Source organism: Gymnogyps californianus, chromosome 14 (assembly GCF_018139145.2).
Source record: "Gymnogyps californianus isolate 813 chromosome 14, ASM1813914v2, whole genome shotgun sequence".
Lineage (NCBI taxonomy): Eukaryota > Metazoa > Chordata > Aves > Accipitriformes > Cathartidae > Gymnogyps > Gymnogyps californianus.
In genome coordinates, this window is record NC_059484.1 from 21,077,168 (window position 1) to 21,091,671 (window position 14,504).

Sequence of the window (14,504 nt, forward strand, 5' to 3'; positions counted from 1 at the left end):
AAAGCAAAACTGTTCTTGTAGTCAGGGCCGTCTTCACTGAATCTGGGTTTTTTGGGGAATGTTAAAGCTGACGTCATTACACTGACACCCCTGGGGCAGCTCTCGGCTTGTGCTCAGGTAAGCAAGAGGAAAATAAAAGCCGGTTAGCACGGTCTGTATGAGCTAGGAATTGGGTCCCGGATCTTTGGTGGACTTTTTTCTTTCCTTTCTTTTAAGTGAGCTGTGGGTCTATTATTTAGTAGTGATGTTTGTTTGGAGAATTTTGATGTATTGGAAAGGAAATCTGTAAGTTCTGAGATTAACAAATAGGAAAATCAACTTGGTTAATGCAAGAGTCATCCCATCCTTCCCCCCCGCTAATTTTAATAGAGGATAAATATTTACGGAGGAAGGGTGATGTCTGGAGGTGCATTTATCTCCTTGTCCACATGGCACCGATGCAATAGGCGCTGAGGACATGCCCTGGTAGAGATGCTACCGTAAAGCCTTTTCTCTGGGGTCGACAGATTAATTGTTAATATGGCATTCATGTTCTGCATCGTGGTTTTGGCTGTTACTGTCACCCATTTGGGGCCTCAGATAAGAGTGAAAACCTGGTGCTACCTGTCAGAGTGTGTAATATCCCTTCAATATGCCCGACCTGACGATCTCGGCATGGCTGTTGAAGACGGCTGCAGCTGGCAGGTGATTTCTGGTAAAACACAGCCTATTTCCTTACTGGTTTTCACGTTCCTACATCTGGTTCTAAATGTGGACAGCAGCACTTGAGAAGTCCCAAAGGCTCGTGTCACCTATTCATGGTTTAAAACAATTATGCTGATACTTACTTTTGGAAAGGAGTGGTAAGAGGTCACTGCATACCTGCGGCATACACACAGGCAAAATGCTCAAACCAGGTATCACTAAATGTATCAGCCGACAACCAGAGGGCTGCGAATCAAAGTACAAGTGCTAGATATCTCATTCAAGAACTGTGTTAAAATACTGGGAGCATGGGGCTAGGAGGGATGAGGAAGATGAGGAGGGATGAGGATAGCGCCTGCAAGGACACACAGCAATGAGCATACCTGTCACAGCAGAACTCTGGATTTCCTGGCTTTCCCATTGTCTTTCTTAAGTCGGAAAATTTTTTGCTACACTTTTTTCCCTCCTCAGAAAAATTATGTGAAACCAGTCCATAGCAGTAATTAAATCCTATTTCTTCTATTTCTTTTCCAAAAGATATGTTTTACAAATGGAGCTTGACTTTGTTTTAAATCATCTCCTAATAGATTTCAGAGGAAATGTAATAAATTTCTTCTATCCTGAAGTGACTCAGTGATGGAAAATAGATGTTAAACAAAAAAAGAACAATTTATTTATCTGCTCTTGCACTCGCTTTGCTTTCCTTTGTATGTAAGCTGTTTGCCTAATGGTGGGATAGGGAGAACGTGAACACTGCTCTCTCCTTGTTCTGCTGATGTAATGACAATGGGAGGATTATTTCTTAATTTTCAGTGTGGTAAGTGGGTAATTATTGTCCAATTAGACTTGCTATTAACCTCTCTGTATCTCATTTTGCCATCCATAAAACGAGAATAACAGCACTTACCACTCTCACTGGGATATGGTGGAGATTTATTAGTTAATGTACGTACAGCACAATGAAAATGAAAAGCACTGCACATTGGCTAGAGCATAATTATTAATAATGAATCGCTGTTAGCATTGTTAGCATGGTTATAGCTTCAGAAACTTGGTGTGTGATTTGATGCCTGGCAATAGGGTGCACCCGTAAGGGTTTCTCTTGTGAACCTTAGATCTTAAGCCTGAGTAGTTAGATGGAGAAACTAGAAAATGACAAAGCCAGTTTTAATTGTTGCAGATATGAATGTACCTTTTTCTTAAGTATTAAAAAAAAAACCAATGAATTAGCAAAAAAAAAATCTCCTAAAAGAAAAATTAATTAGCTGGAAAAAAATCTTCTTAAACTCTTCCTCCCTAAACCCATTGTACCTGAGCAAATACCTTGAGTCACATCTTGTCCATGACGTTCTTGTCCTCTAGAAGAAAGCTGTAAGGGGACGGAGGAGACATCTGGAGAGGCAACCTGCGTCACCGACAATAGCAGGACCGGAGCTGGTCAGTCACCAGCAGAAACGTGTCCTGCTGCAGCTGAACAAACAGGAGCAAAGGGCAAAGAGGAGAGGGGACAGGTAACAGTAACCGGTTACTGGCAGAATTACTAATAACGGTCTGGAGACACAGCCGGTGGTTTTACTGGTAGAAGGCTCCGTTAACGCCCAGCCCTGTCTCCTCCTGTTGCTGTGTGCACCTCTCCTTCCCACTTGTGCTGAAATGAACTGAAACGTGCAGGTTTTTTGTTTTACCACAGGGATTCCATCAAATCTGGGAAACCCCTCTGTCAGAATGCTGTTCCTTCGGGGACTATTTGGAGACAAGGTTTGTGACAGTGCCTGTGGTCACAAGCATCGACCGGGTTATTGGAGGACCCTTTTGGTTTAGCACACTGCTTTAAGTAGCATTAGAAGCAAAGCTGCTTGTGCAGTGACTGATTAAACCAAGCTCAATAACCACTTTGTTTGTGAATTAGCACTGACTCAATCTCAGATATCAGGGGGAAAAAAAGAAGAAATAGAAACCTTACATGTTGGTTAAGATAATCTCTTCTAAAGTTTTATCCAAATTTTATCATACCTTCTCCAGGTGGCTGTTTGTGATGGATAGGGAAGACCCCGACATCTGGAAGACGCGTGGCGATGCCAGCAGCGCTGCCCGGGCACCAGCTGAGACCTCGTCCCCGCTCAGTCCTGGAGCCCGTGGTGCTGGACAAGGTTCAGTTTTCATATCGACTGCTTAATGCCCAAGTACCAGACCAGAGGTGGATGACCAATGATGTTTGATTCGAGGAAGAGATGCCTGCAGGCATGTGGTTCCCCGCTCAGCTGACTGCTCTTTTTCTCCTAACTGCATGGAGATCGGCATCTTGCGGTATTGCTGGGGCAGGGACCGATGGCTCCAGGCTGAAACGGGACCACGAGGACATGGGCAGCAGTGGGGGGTCCCAGGCGGGGCTGGTCAGGGACCCTCAGGGCATTGAGAGCAGCATGGGACCAAGTTTGCTGTTAGTCTCTGTGCTGTAACAAATTGGAATAAAAATTAAAATAATAATGAAAAAAAAAATCATAGTATTTGGCAAGAGCTTGCAGTCAATAATGCAGCCTCCAAACAGGAGGAACTCACAGCCTGAAAGGCCACTGCCTTTTATTTGTAGCCTCGTGCCGCAGGCAGCCCCGGTTACCAACCTGTTTGCACGGGCAGCAGCAGCGTTGACGCAGATCAACAGACCCCATGTAACGGGAGCCTTTGCAGTGTTTGAAAACCAGTTGTTTTCTGTTTCACTGGTGGAAATCCAGAGTTACACACTGCTTTCCTGGAATAACAGCTGAAATTGGGAGCCCAGGTTGGGCTCCGTTTCTGAGATCGGCCAGGATGAGCTTTTCAGCCTGGAGCAGCAGGCAGTGGTGTCTCGGTTGGTGGCTGGGACGCAGAAACTTCTGAGTCCAGTTCTTCTGCTGGTCTGTCAGGGACTGGACCTACTGGTCTGCAAGGCACAGTAATGGTCCCCATAGCTTGTCGAGATTTCTGTTGTGCGGCATGAGTCTGTTGCTGTCTGAGAGACTATGACTTTATAGCAGTCAGGGATAATTTAATTAAAGACTATACTAACTGATGCATGGGAACACACCAGTATTTTATCCACTAAGGAACAGATACATTTTCAGAAACATTCTTTCTTCAGCTCACTTCTTGTTTAAACATTTGGATGGTTTCCAGTAGCTCACTGTTGCTCCTTCTCCCATCTGTCCCACTGAGAAATACAAAACATTGTTCTGCTCATGTATATATGTGTGCGGGTATGCACACACATATGCATTCATATATAAACCCAAAATGATGTTAAACCTTCAGTCATACCATCTGATACATCTCAGGCATGTGAAAGCAGCAGTCGGTCCCTCAGCACCAGTGCCAGGGCAGAGTCAGGCAGACGTCGAACTGAAGCCAACGTCAGGTATCGAGGTGCAACAGCGGGAGAGGGGATGCCTCGTCTCTAACATCAAGGTGTGCTGCTCTACTGATAAAATTCCTGGGCTATGTCCCAAAACTGTGGCCGCTAATTAAAAGTTCGGTAGCTTATTCCTTCCCACATACGGTGAAAAGATGGAATTTCAGCCAGCCGCACAAACACCCAAGCGGTATTTTCTCTTTGAATAAAAATAGAAAGAACGAATATTACCTGGGGTACTTGTCAGCTTTGCCTAGCCCAAAGAGAAGAATCAATCTGACTTGCGGTCCATAGTCTCTAAAGAAACAAAGTGGTGACTAAATAACTCTCCTTTTGTGATTATCCTACCAACAAATCGCTTCTAACAAAAAGATCTATGCATGCAGAGCTGGAGCGCAACTGCTTCTTCCAACACAGGAGATTGATATGGTGATGCATGTAGGTGTAGCAATAATGTGTTAATGAGTTATTGATTTTCTTAATTAAACTTTACTGGTATCATATTTTCAATCTAAATGAATGCATCATTAAAGTAATTAATAGCATGGCAATAACAAGAACTGTCTGAAATTGCAATTAATCGGCGGCGCACGGTCCTCCCGTAACACCCTGTACGCAGACCAGGAGCCTCGGCGGCGACGTTGTTCCTGTCTCTGATGGACGCTGCAAGCAACCCGTACGGCAGAGGTACCGGCACGGGGAGCCGGGCTGCGCGGTGCCTGATGCCCACACGGCCGCCGGACAGCCGTCATCCCCGGGCTCTGCGCTGCTGCTCTTACAGCCGTTCTGGGAATTAGTAACAAAGCAATCACTAAAAACAAAAAAAGGAAGAAAAATCCAAGCGTGCTATCTAAGGGCCAGACCCCTTGATTAAAGCCATGCTCCAGAGCTCAGCCATAGTGGCCTGTAACTGGGCGGATGAACCTTCTCCTCGTGGCACCGAAGACCCGTTGCTCCAGGGTTGTTTTGGCTTTTTCTGTTCTACTCTGCTGTCAAAGCCCGGCCCGCCACCGTGGAAGCCAGCCCAGTGGGAGCCCCAGCTGAACCCCAGCCCTGGCAGGATGCTGCAGGGCCGGCGTGCGCTGCACTCCCATCTCCCCCCGTCCTTCCTTCCCCTTCCAGCTCAGAACGAGCAATCGTCATTCATACAGCACTGAAATCAAGGAGTTTGATTTTCCTCCTGCTGATCATCACATTTGAAAAGCATCCTTGCTGAACCAAGGCATAGTTAGCCCTTCTCCCTCCTACACACACCAAAAACAGCCTCAACTTGTGCGATTTGAAAATGGCATATTAATTTACAGGACTTCTAGCTTTGCAAATAACTGCTTGGGACAGAAAACAGACCAGTAAACACGTTTGAAAGCTGATATTTTTAAGCACAGCACAAAAAAAAACCTAAATCAAACTCAATTGTTACACATAGTATGAATAGTAATAAATAAGAAAAAAGATGTAACTGTAATTATGTTCTGTAACATAATTACAGAACTCCTCCTGAAACTGAGGACACATTTTCCTGACTGAAATAGAAAGTTCAGGTAGAATTTTTTTTTAAAGATACTTTTTTTTTTTTTTTTTTTTTTTTAAAAGAGCATCTAACTTTCCCTGAAGAAGGAAGTCTATTGAAGCTGTCATCCTTGGGTTGGGAATAGGGCTACAGATCTGGTTATTGATGCTCATCAAGTTCTAGCCCTTCCACAGCTTCCACATATTTTAATTCTATCTAAAACCTCACTAGCTATTTTTAGCCTGCATTGATTTTTGTAGTCATATCTGTCAGTAGCAAACACATAATATCAGACTCACCCACAGTTACGACTTTCTGTGTTTTTTTCCAAGACTCGTTCTGAGCTTTTTACCCTGGAAGAACAGTGCAATAAGAAATTCTGAATTCTTCTGCTATAAACCAAAGAAAGAAATGTCCCAGCTGAAAACGAGAGCTAGGCAGCAGGACCATTTCATAGCTTACCCCGTCTTCTTGATGAAGACATCTTGCTTAGCTTTCCTTGCTGTGTGATGGTATCTGACCCATTGCAGAACCACATAATTGCACTAATCTGGCACTTACGAGGCTGGCAACTCACAGGAGACGGACAAGCAGGTGACTTCAGGGGCGGCGGAAAAAACCTAAATGATTCTTAGGGGTTCGTATAAAACTCAGCTTAAAAGCTCTTTTATTTAAACAAGTTGCCACTGCGAACAACATTATGTCCTTCTCATACTGAAAAACAAAACTGTTGTCTTATTTTAAAACAAGTGCTTCCTTTAGGGCTAATTAAGCTGACAAATAACACTTCCAAAGGCTGAGCAGTTTAACTGATCACAGTGCAGTGATGCTGGGGACCCTGGGGAGGACCAATTGCTGCTGTGCACAGCTGGGAAAATTACTGTGCCCCCTCTGTATCAGGACATTGAATGAGAGAAAAATAATACCTCATTAATCTTCCTAATGAACCTCTTCTAAACAAGATAATTCACAATTTTATGGTACACATGGGGTTGCCGTGGAGATTTGCTAAGCTGCCTACCAAACTGAATCAAAGTGTACAAAACCAGAAGCCGGCTGACAGCAGCACACTCAGCAAACCTCTCTGTGGTCTTCGCCTCCTCCGAGTTTCAGTAATATTACCTCAAAACCGGGGATGGGATAGACATGCCTTCAGAGAGAGAGGTTTAGTTCCCATGATTATTGGATAGAGGATGCAGTCAAAGCAGCACAAACTGACAAATGGGAGAAATAAAGCGTTCTGAGTGAGGAGCTGGGCTATCTGTGCCGGCGCTGTGCGTCTCCGGGAAAGTCTTTTCCCCCCTCTGGTCACACTGCCCTTCACAGGCTGAGCACGGCAATCCGTGACCACCTCTGGAAAGCGAGAACAAAAGGTACTGAAACGATCCTGCCTATGCTTCACATTTTCTACATCACAGGAAGATGGTGCCTTACATCCTCCCTAGGCATAAGAGGCAGACTGCGTTTAAAGTTTGAAATTAATTACTCTAGATGTAGTACTGTTAATCTCACACCATCACAATAATCTTCTTACATTCACAATTAATGTTTGAGGTCCCGACCTTTAACAATATTTGTATGTTTAATACTTGCTCAATAGGACTTAGAATTATCTTTGAAGATCTGGATTTAAGTGGGTTGCAGTCCCTAATAGGAAGATGCTTCAACACAGTACAGAAGTACACAGACTTTTTAAACCTTCTATGGGCTTTCCGTGAAGTCCCAAATCTACAGTGTTTCCGAGTCCATCTGGTACTTCTCCTGTCTTTTGTTACTGAACAGTACAGCAAACCCTCAAGCATCCATGGGTTTTTGTATTTCTAAATAAATACTATTAGTCACACAAACATCCTTAAGAAAAAGAAGCCATCAGGCAACATCTGTGTGGGAATTTCCTTCCTAGATGAAATATGAACCTTCATTGTTGAAGGCTCTGAAGTGTGTGAATAGAACTTTTTTTGGCAGGTCCATTAGATATTGTAAGAGTGAACATGAGTGCCATGGCGAGGCAGGTATACGTTAAACCTTTTAAAGTCACAGTTCCCCTTGATGCAGGCTGGGTAATGCTCTGTAGTCTGCAGCTTTGGGACAGCCTTATTCCTATTCCACAGGCGACAGCACTGAGCAATCACAGATGATGTTACAGCAGTTCATGAGACGCTCATGGATTTCTCATGGTCCATTATGCCTTTAAGTCATATACATTCACATTTGCATGTTAAGATTTTTACAGTCTAGGTAGTCTCATGGGAATAAATAAGGATAAAGCAACATCAAGTTATGTTTCTTTTTTCTTTTTCCATAATGGAAATATAGCTATCATCAGATCAACACAACATTAAGTAAATGATACTATTGCAAATATCCACCAATTTCCATAATGTTTCAATGCTGCATTTCCATAATTTCATGCACTCCTCTCTTTCCTTTTTATTTAACACTGTTTCTTTCAGACAGGAGCTCGGAGCCCATGATCATTTGTGCATGCTGAAGACATCGGCAAACACAGAGAGGAGGTAAAAAAAAACCACCTTTGAGTTTCCTGCGATCCAGCGGCTTTACCTTTAAATCCAAAATCGAGGCAGCTTTGCTGAACTCATCTACCAGCTGCTCGTCTGCGTGTGCCAAAGCACTGACCATTTCTGTAATTTAGTGTAGCCTGTGTGAATTATTTCATTCTGTGCATTTCCAATTTATTTCCAATTTATGTATGCACTCAGCAGAACTATCAGAGCCCAGGGAAAACTCCATATGGCAACCAAGAACCCTTTATTTAAGGAAGCTCACCGGGGCTGCGAGGCACGCAGAGCTGCTCCTGCTCATCTGGAGCTGCTCTCGCTGCTCGCCTTGCATCAGGCTTATGTGGGTCTAACCGTGCCTGGGAGAGCAAGGGAATATTATGCTCTTCCCACAAGGTCTTGGGCAATATCCGGAGAATTCTGCCTTTAGCAGAGATCGCAGAAATGTATGACAACCATTTCACAGTAGTCTAAATCACCACTGACATGTTATCATCAGAGCTAGTCAGACTTCATATAGCGCATCTTATGGAAACTGCTGAAGAGCAGCCAAAATCTTTGTTCCACGCAGGAATCTCATAACTACGAGCTCCCTTCCACAGTCTTATTTAAAGGGTTAAGACATTGAATTAAGCTACCACTGCTTTTGCCTATGAACACAGTATGGAAAGCACTAGCTCTGAAAAGTATTTAGTGATGCATTGAAATTGAAGCCTGCTTCTTCTTCAAAGTCTTTCACTTCTTTAAAATTGGTTTCCCACATGAGAAGTGTCTGTATAGATGAAGCTTTTACTCCTTTCCGTGACACTATGTTCCTTGGCCACAGAGCACCACAGAGACTGAGGGTGGTGGGAAATTCAGCTTTGGGTCTGCATTCATTTTCCAGCCCCTAAATGACACCACCAGTCACTGATGTCCAGGCTGTCTCTAGCACTAATGAATGAAGTCTATCTTTGTTTGCTTCAATATTGCCACCCCCCTCCTAGCTCTTCCCTAACATAATCTTGTTATCTTTGGGCCTTGCATGGTTTTTTAATTATCATTATTATTTATATGGCACGATGCACGCAGACAAATTTAATCATGTTGTTTACATGAGCTAACCTGATAGACTAATGGGGAAATTACGTATTTTGTTCCCACTGTTGGCACAAATACAATTTCTTTTCTCACTCTCATTAACACAGTAGTTTATAAAAGTCTGATGGTGCTGGAGCTGAAAGTGTTTTCTCCAAAGAACGGCTAAACTACAAACAATAACAAAAGTTCCTCCCACCCTAATACTGCAATGAATGTGTTTCAATCCCATGATGGAATGATTAGGTAAAGTAGCCAAAGAATCAAGTCCAAATTAATATTTCATGAAGAGCTATTGGAAAGCTCAGACAAAAATCATGCAGAAAGACAAAAAAGAAATTACTGAAAAGCACATACACAAACCTTCAGACAAAATATGAAACTCAGTCCTTCTGCAACAAGAAGAAAAGAACAGTAAAAAGAGGTGACAGCCAGAATAGGTATTCATCAGTGTATGAGATGGGAGAACAATTGAGAAGATAGGTTAGAAAAAAACTAAAAGTTTAAACAAAATACAAACCTACACACCACAATGGGCAAAGAAAGGAAGGGAAAAAGAGCAAAACAAAGTAATTCTTGCTGACTTACAAAGTTATAAGAAAGGTCTCTTGCTGCTTGAACAGATGGGTCGAAAATTGTTCTCTGTCAGCAGAAACATCACGGACTGTATCTGCCTGGAAGGGACAAACCCTGGGTGAGAGACGTACAAGGAAGAAGTGCCACATAGGTACTTAATTTGAGCATGCCTCTGAGCAGACGGACTGCAGTTGATGTGCCTCGTGCAGAGACCTTTATCTCTCCTTCCCCTTCTCTGGCCAACCCTTGCACAATTTACCAGTTACTTCTGCTCATGCACAGATTCAAGGAACACCAGAGCCAAAAATGAAGTAGAACAAAGACCCTTCCTCTATTATTCCAGCTCATTTGCGGAAGGCATCTTACGATTTTCTATTTAAAAGGGATATTCAGTCATCAGAAATGGAGGGGCAGACTTTTACCACGTGTGGGTCGCGCTGACCCTCAGAACAGCCCTGGCCGCTCCAGCGGCTGGCAGCCGGGGACGTTCCCTGCCCGGCGGTGGCTACCACACAAACGTCTCTTGCGGAAAAAAAATGGCTCCATCCCTCAAGATTTGTACTTGTATGCTGTATACCGTGGACTTGAAGACACCCTTGATAAACGCTTATGTTTCTGTATATTTACATTTTCCTTGGAAATCTTTCAAATTGAGGCATTTTAATCAATTCTCTGGTGGAACATCAAGAGGAGGTTTTGCCTAGCTTGTAAAACTGAGTACAGAAACAGAACTTTTCCAAAATTGCCCATGCAGAAAATCTCATTAGTGCACAGATTTCCGAAAGTACAAGGTATCTGCCTAGCTTCATCCCTTTATTAACTGTACAGCAATGGAATAATTAAGCAGTTCTGCTGGTTCCCTAGAAAGAGAAATATGTGGCTACTCTGACACAAATAAAGATGACTAAAAAACTGCTGCAACTGGAGAACAATTAACCATCAGCAGCACAAATTCTTGTTTGGGTACTTCTTTAACCTGGTGTCATTAATGCAGATATCATGACACAAAGGTACGGAAGACCTTAAAAGAAGACATATCAGTTCAATGAATGCTTTCACATCGACACACTTGGACACAGTTGAAATCAAGAAAAGCTTAGCCACATATTGGCTGTTATTGCTGTGAGCAGCTGACCGCTCCTGTATCTCTTGAGGGACAGCAGAATCCCAGTAAGTTTATGGTATAAATTCTCAATAGGAATTTAAAAAGTTGTTGTGTATCGGAGATGAATTCACTTTCCTTTGAACCCAGGGAAAACCGTGCAGCTGTGACAGTGATCACCATCACATGCTATCTACAGATGAGGTCAGGACATTGCTGACCAATACACATTAAATGAAACTATACCATGCCTTGACACATGCTAGTCAACATATCTCTGCAGCCACCACAGTGAGCCCCACTGCCAACAAATCCCTGGGTCCTACATGTACACACATGTAGCCTTAACACATAGCATCTATCATCCACTGCATCAGAGCCTCAAACAAAACTTCGTCAGAGCCATCAAGTACCGTGTGTCTGAAGGAGTTCCTACAGCCAGCCAGCGAAGGGCACAAGCTCCTGCTCGCCTATGGGCAAACCTTTCCCAAATAACAGCCGCTCCGTTGCCAGCTTCTCACTTGCCATTCTCGAGAGGCTTACAAAATACCTTTGAAGGACAAAAATTCATAACCACACTGGATGCTAAAAATTACAGAGTCAATCCCACATGGCTTTGTACAGAACACACCATCGGCAATCCCCCTCTCTCCGTAAGTGATTACTGCTTGCCTGTCCCTCTGTCCTGCAGGGAAGTGACCCTACCACCTCTCATTTTGCTGACACCCTCCTCTGTTCCTCAGGTGTCAGCCTTGCTTTCATCTCGTGTTACCTCAGAAAATGAGTAATTCAGGGCAACTATTCCAAACCTTTACTTACCTTGAAGTTTGTTCCAATTTCATCCCTGAAGGCAGGCTTTTGTGCCTGAACACTTGTCTGGTTTTGCCATCTAAATGAGTTGATCTACAGACCTGTCTTAAGCCATTTGTTCACCATGGTTAAAACCAGTCTCATTTTTGCAGTCTCTCTCCACCCAGTTCTGTGTTTTCCACAATATCCCTGCAAATACATCCAAAGAGTGTTTACATATACAACCTGTGAGACATGTTCTACATAATAATCCTCTTTCTGGTCTGCCTCAGTGATGGACTGGCACACAGGTAGAGTTTAGTTTGAAGTATTAAGGAAAAAGCATTGCAAATACAGTTAATGGAAATCCCTCCAGCAAGATTGTATTATGAGAACATATATGGAATTAGGATGCTGATTACATATTTCAGATAAGCTTAATTTTGCAGAATTTGTATGTGGTCCCATAAAATATAGTTTGGGAAAACAAAACTAAATTCATAGTCCCCCCTTTCAGACAAAGGCTAGCTGGCAGGCAGTGGTGGATTAATGTTTTCTTTCCCTGCAGAGTCTCCAGCTCTTTCTGATAAGCATGCAATGGAAGTGAGCAGTCGGATTTAAAATCTTTCTTTGGTGACTGACTGTTGCGGATGGAGTGGTTTAGATCACTTAAAGAATCACCGTCAAAGGTATTAGCAACAGTGATTTTAATATGAATTTGTAAAAGTGTGACTTAAAGTTCAATGGCAAGGTTCACTCTCTGACTTACTACATGGAAGAAACACGCAAAGGAAAATCGAGTTAGAATCAATTTAGAATGATTTACACAGAGACTGGAGACACAAAAGGATAAGGGAGACCCTCCCGTTGAGTCACGAGGTTCAGAATGGACCCCCTCGCTTTCTAAACTCTGATGAGCTTAGATGGCTAGATCCACTTAGTCCAGACTTGGTCATGTTTATGTTAATGATTAGTAAATTTGTTGATCACGAGGTTCATAATGGACCCCTTGCTTTCTAAACTCCATGTCAGGGAAGAGTCTAGGTGCAGCTGGATCCAAACTTAGTCTCAGACTTGGACAACGATTTATGCCTAATAGAAGGGATACAGAGGGTAACAAAAATCTCCCATTAAATTACTATGCCAGTTTGTTGGGGAATGAGTGATTATGGATCCTATATGACTTTGAGGTAGCAGCAATTTAAGATTTATTAACACTGTTATGATAAATCACAAGATTAGGTTATATGATCTTTAACAATACTTAATCATCAGCCAATTATCAGACTGATTTAATAAAGTTTGCTGTCAGCACTACAAAGTTTTCTAAATCAAATCACACACACACAAACACACACAGAGATATAGAGGTTAATCTATAATCACAATTTTTCTCTCTTGGTCAATTGTGATAAATTATTGGTACCAAATGATCTTTAAAAAACTTCACAAAATCTAATTGCAGTGAATTACTCACTATTCTCCTTCATCAGCATTTGTCAGCAGGCGATCTTTGACCCCTTCTTCTTCGTCGGCATCTATCAGCAGACAATCTTGGAAATCCTTGCGACATCTACTACTTAAAATCCTCGCGAAACTACCCTTTAAAAACCCTTGCGAAATTCTACCCTGAGAGGCATCCCAACTGAGGGGGAGATACCGGGTCACAGCCTGCTGCGATCCCGGAGAGCTCAAAGGGTCTCACTTAGGATCGCTGTTTACAGGATCACGAGATGACTGACTTTGGTCAGTAGATGATTACCAGTCTGGCCATAATTCCTGTCAGGTAATTCTGGCACCCTCCAAGGCAGGCCACGATCCAAGCAGCAGGAGTTTCAGGTATGGTTCCAGGCAATAAGATTTTCAGGTACGGTTAGGGAGTGCCTGGTCGTCCTAACTCGCTGTACCATAGCCAGGACAAGAAAGTACCAGATTGTCCCAACTCACCGCCCAAGAACACAATGTTGGCTGGTCCTGACATGGCAACGTGGCCCAGGAGGGGCTGCACCACCACACTGACAGACCTAGCTCTAAGTATTTATTCTTTTTAAAAGCAGAAAAAAACCTCAGGACTTTTCTGTTTGTTTTATAAAAATGAGTACCTCTGCGACAAAGCGAACCATAACGGTGCTAGGGGACAGAATCCAGTTTGAAAGTGTATGCAGTCGGAAGGCAAGCCCTGATCTGAAGGAAGCAGCAGCCCAAAAAAGATACAGAACTTGCAAGGGATGGGGCGGCTTCTCATCCCAAGGTTATGTCAGTTGGGTAATATTAGAAGCAGCAGGTGATGGAGAATAGCTTTTTGTTATCTGTTGGATTATCATGCTCAGATACCTGGGTCACGTAATGAAAGTTTCCATGACTGGCTCTAATTAGGCACCCATAGTTTACCATATGTTTCAATTTTGCAAGGACAAACGTACACATAGTTTGCTCACTGGGCACAGATTGCCTCTACTGTTGGAAGGTACCCTCTGGAGACCATGCCCAGAGGACTTTGCAAATCTCTGGCATGATGTCTCTCCATACAGGAGGAGAGTAACAACTTTGTGAGGTGACAATTCAGAAGAAATCTAACTATGTGAATATCTGTTACGGATTTTCATCAGGTGTATGTTCATTTTGTCAGTGTCTGTGCCAGTATTCAGTTACTAACGCACACTTTAAAAACAGGAGAGCATCACTTCAGGGATAATGAAATTTCATGAGAAGAATATCGGCTTTAAAGGTCTAAAAACACTGAGACACTGTTTTCAGACCAGCTGTGACTCATCTGCTTTGTGGAAATCCAGGTTATGATTTCCAATCACAGTCTTTGACGACCCTGATTACATTGATTGGATTTTGTTACATGTCTGCAAT

General features: G+C 43.0%; 1 long non-coding RNA gene across 1 annotated transcript in view; it reads right to left on the reverse strand.

The window, feature by feature from the left end:
- Nucleotides 1-6,254: 6,254 nt before the first annotated feature.
- Nucleotides 6,255-14,504, reverse strand: part of LOC127022120 (uncharacterized) — a 40,173-nt gene continuing 31,923 nt past the window's right edge. The window contains exons 3-5 of the long non-coding RNA XR_007767305.1: nucleotides 11,673-11,852; nucleotides 9,764-9,849; nucleotides 6,255-6,932 (exon numbers count right to left, since the gene is read on the reverse strand). This is a non-coding gene — a long non-coding RNA (uncharacterized LOC127022120). The remainder of the gene's footprint in view (nucleotides 6,933-9,763; nucleotides 9,850-11,672; nucleotides 11,853-14,504) is intronic.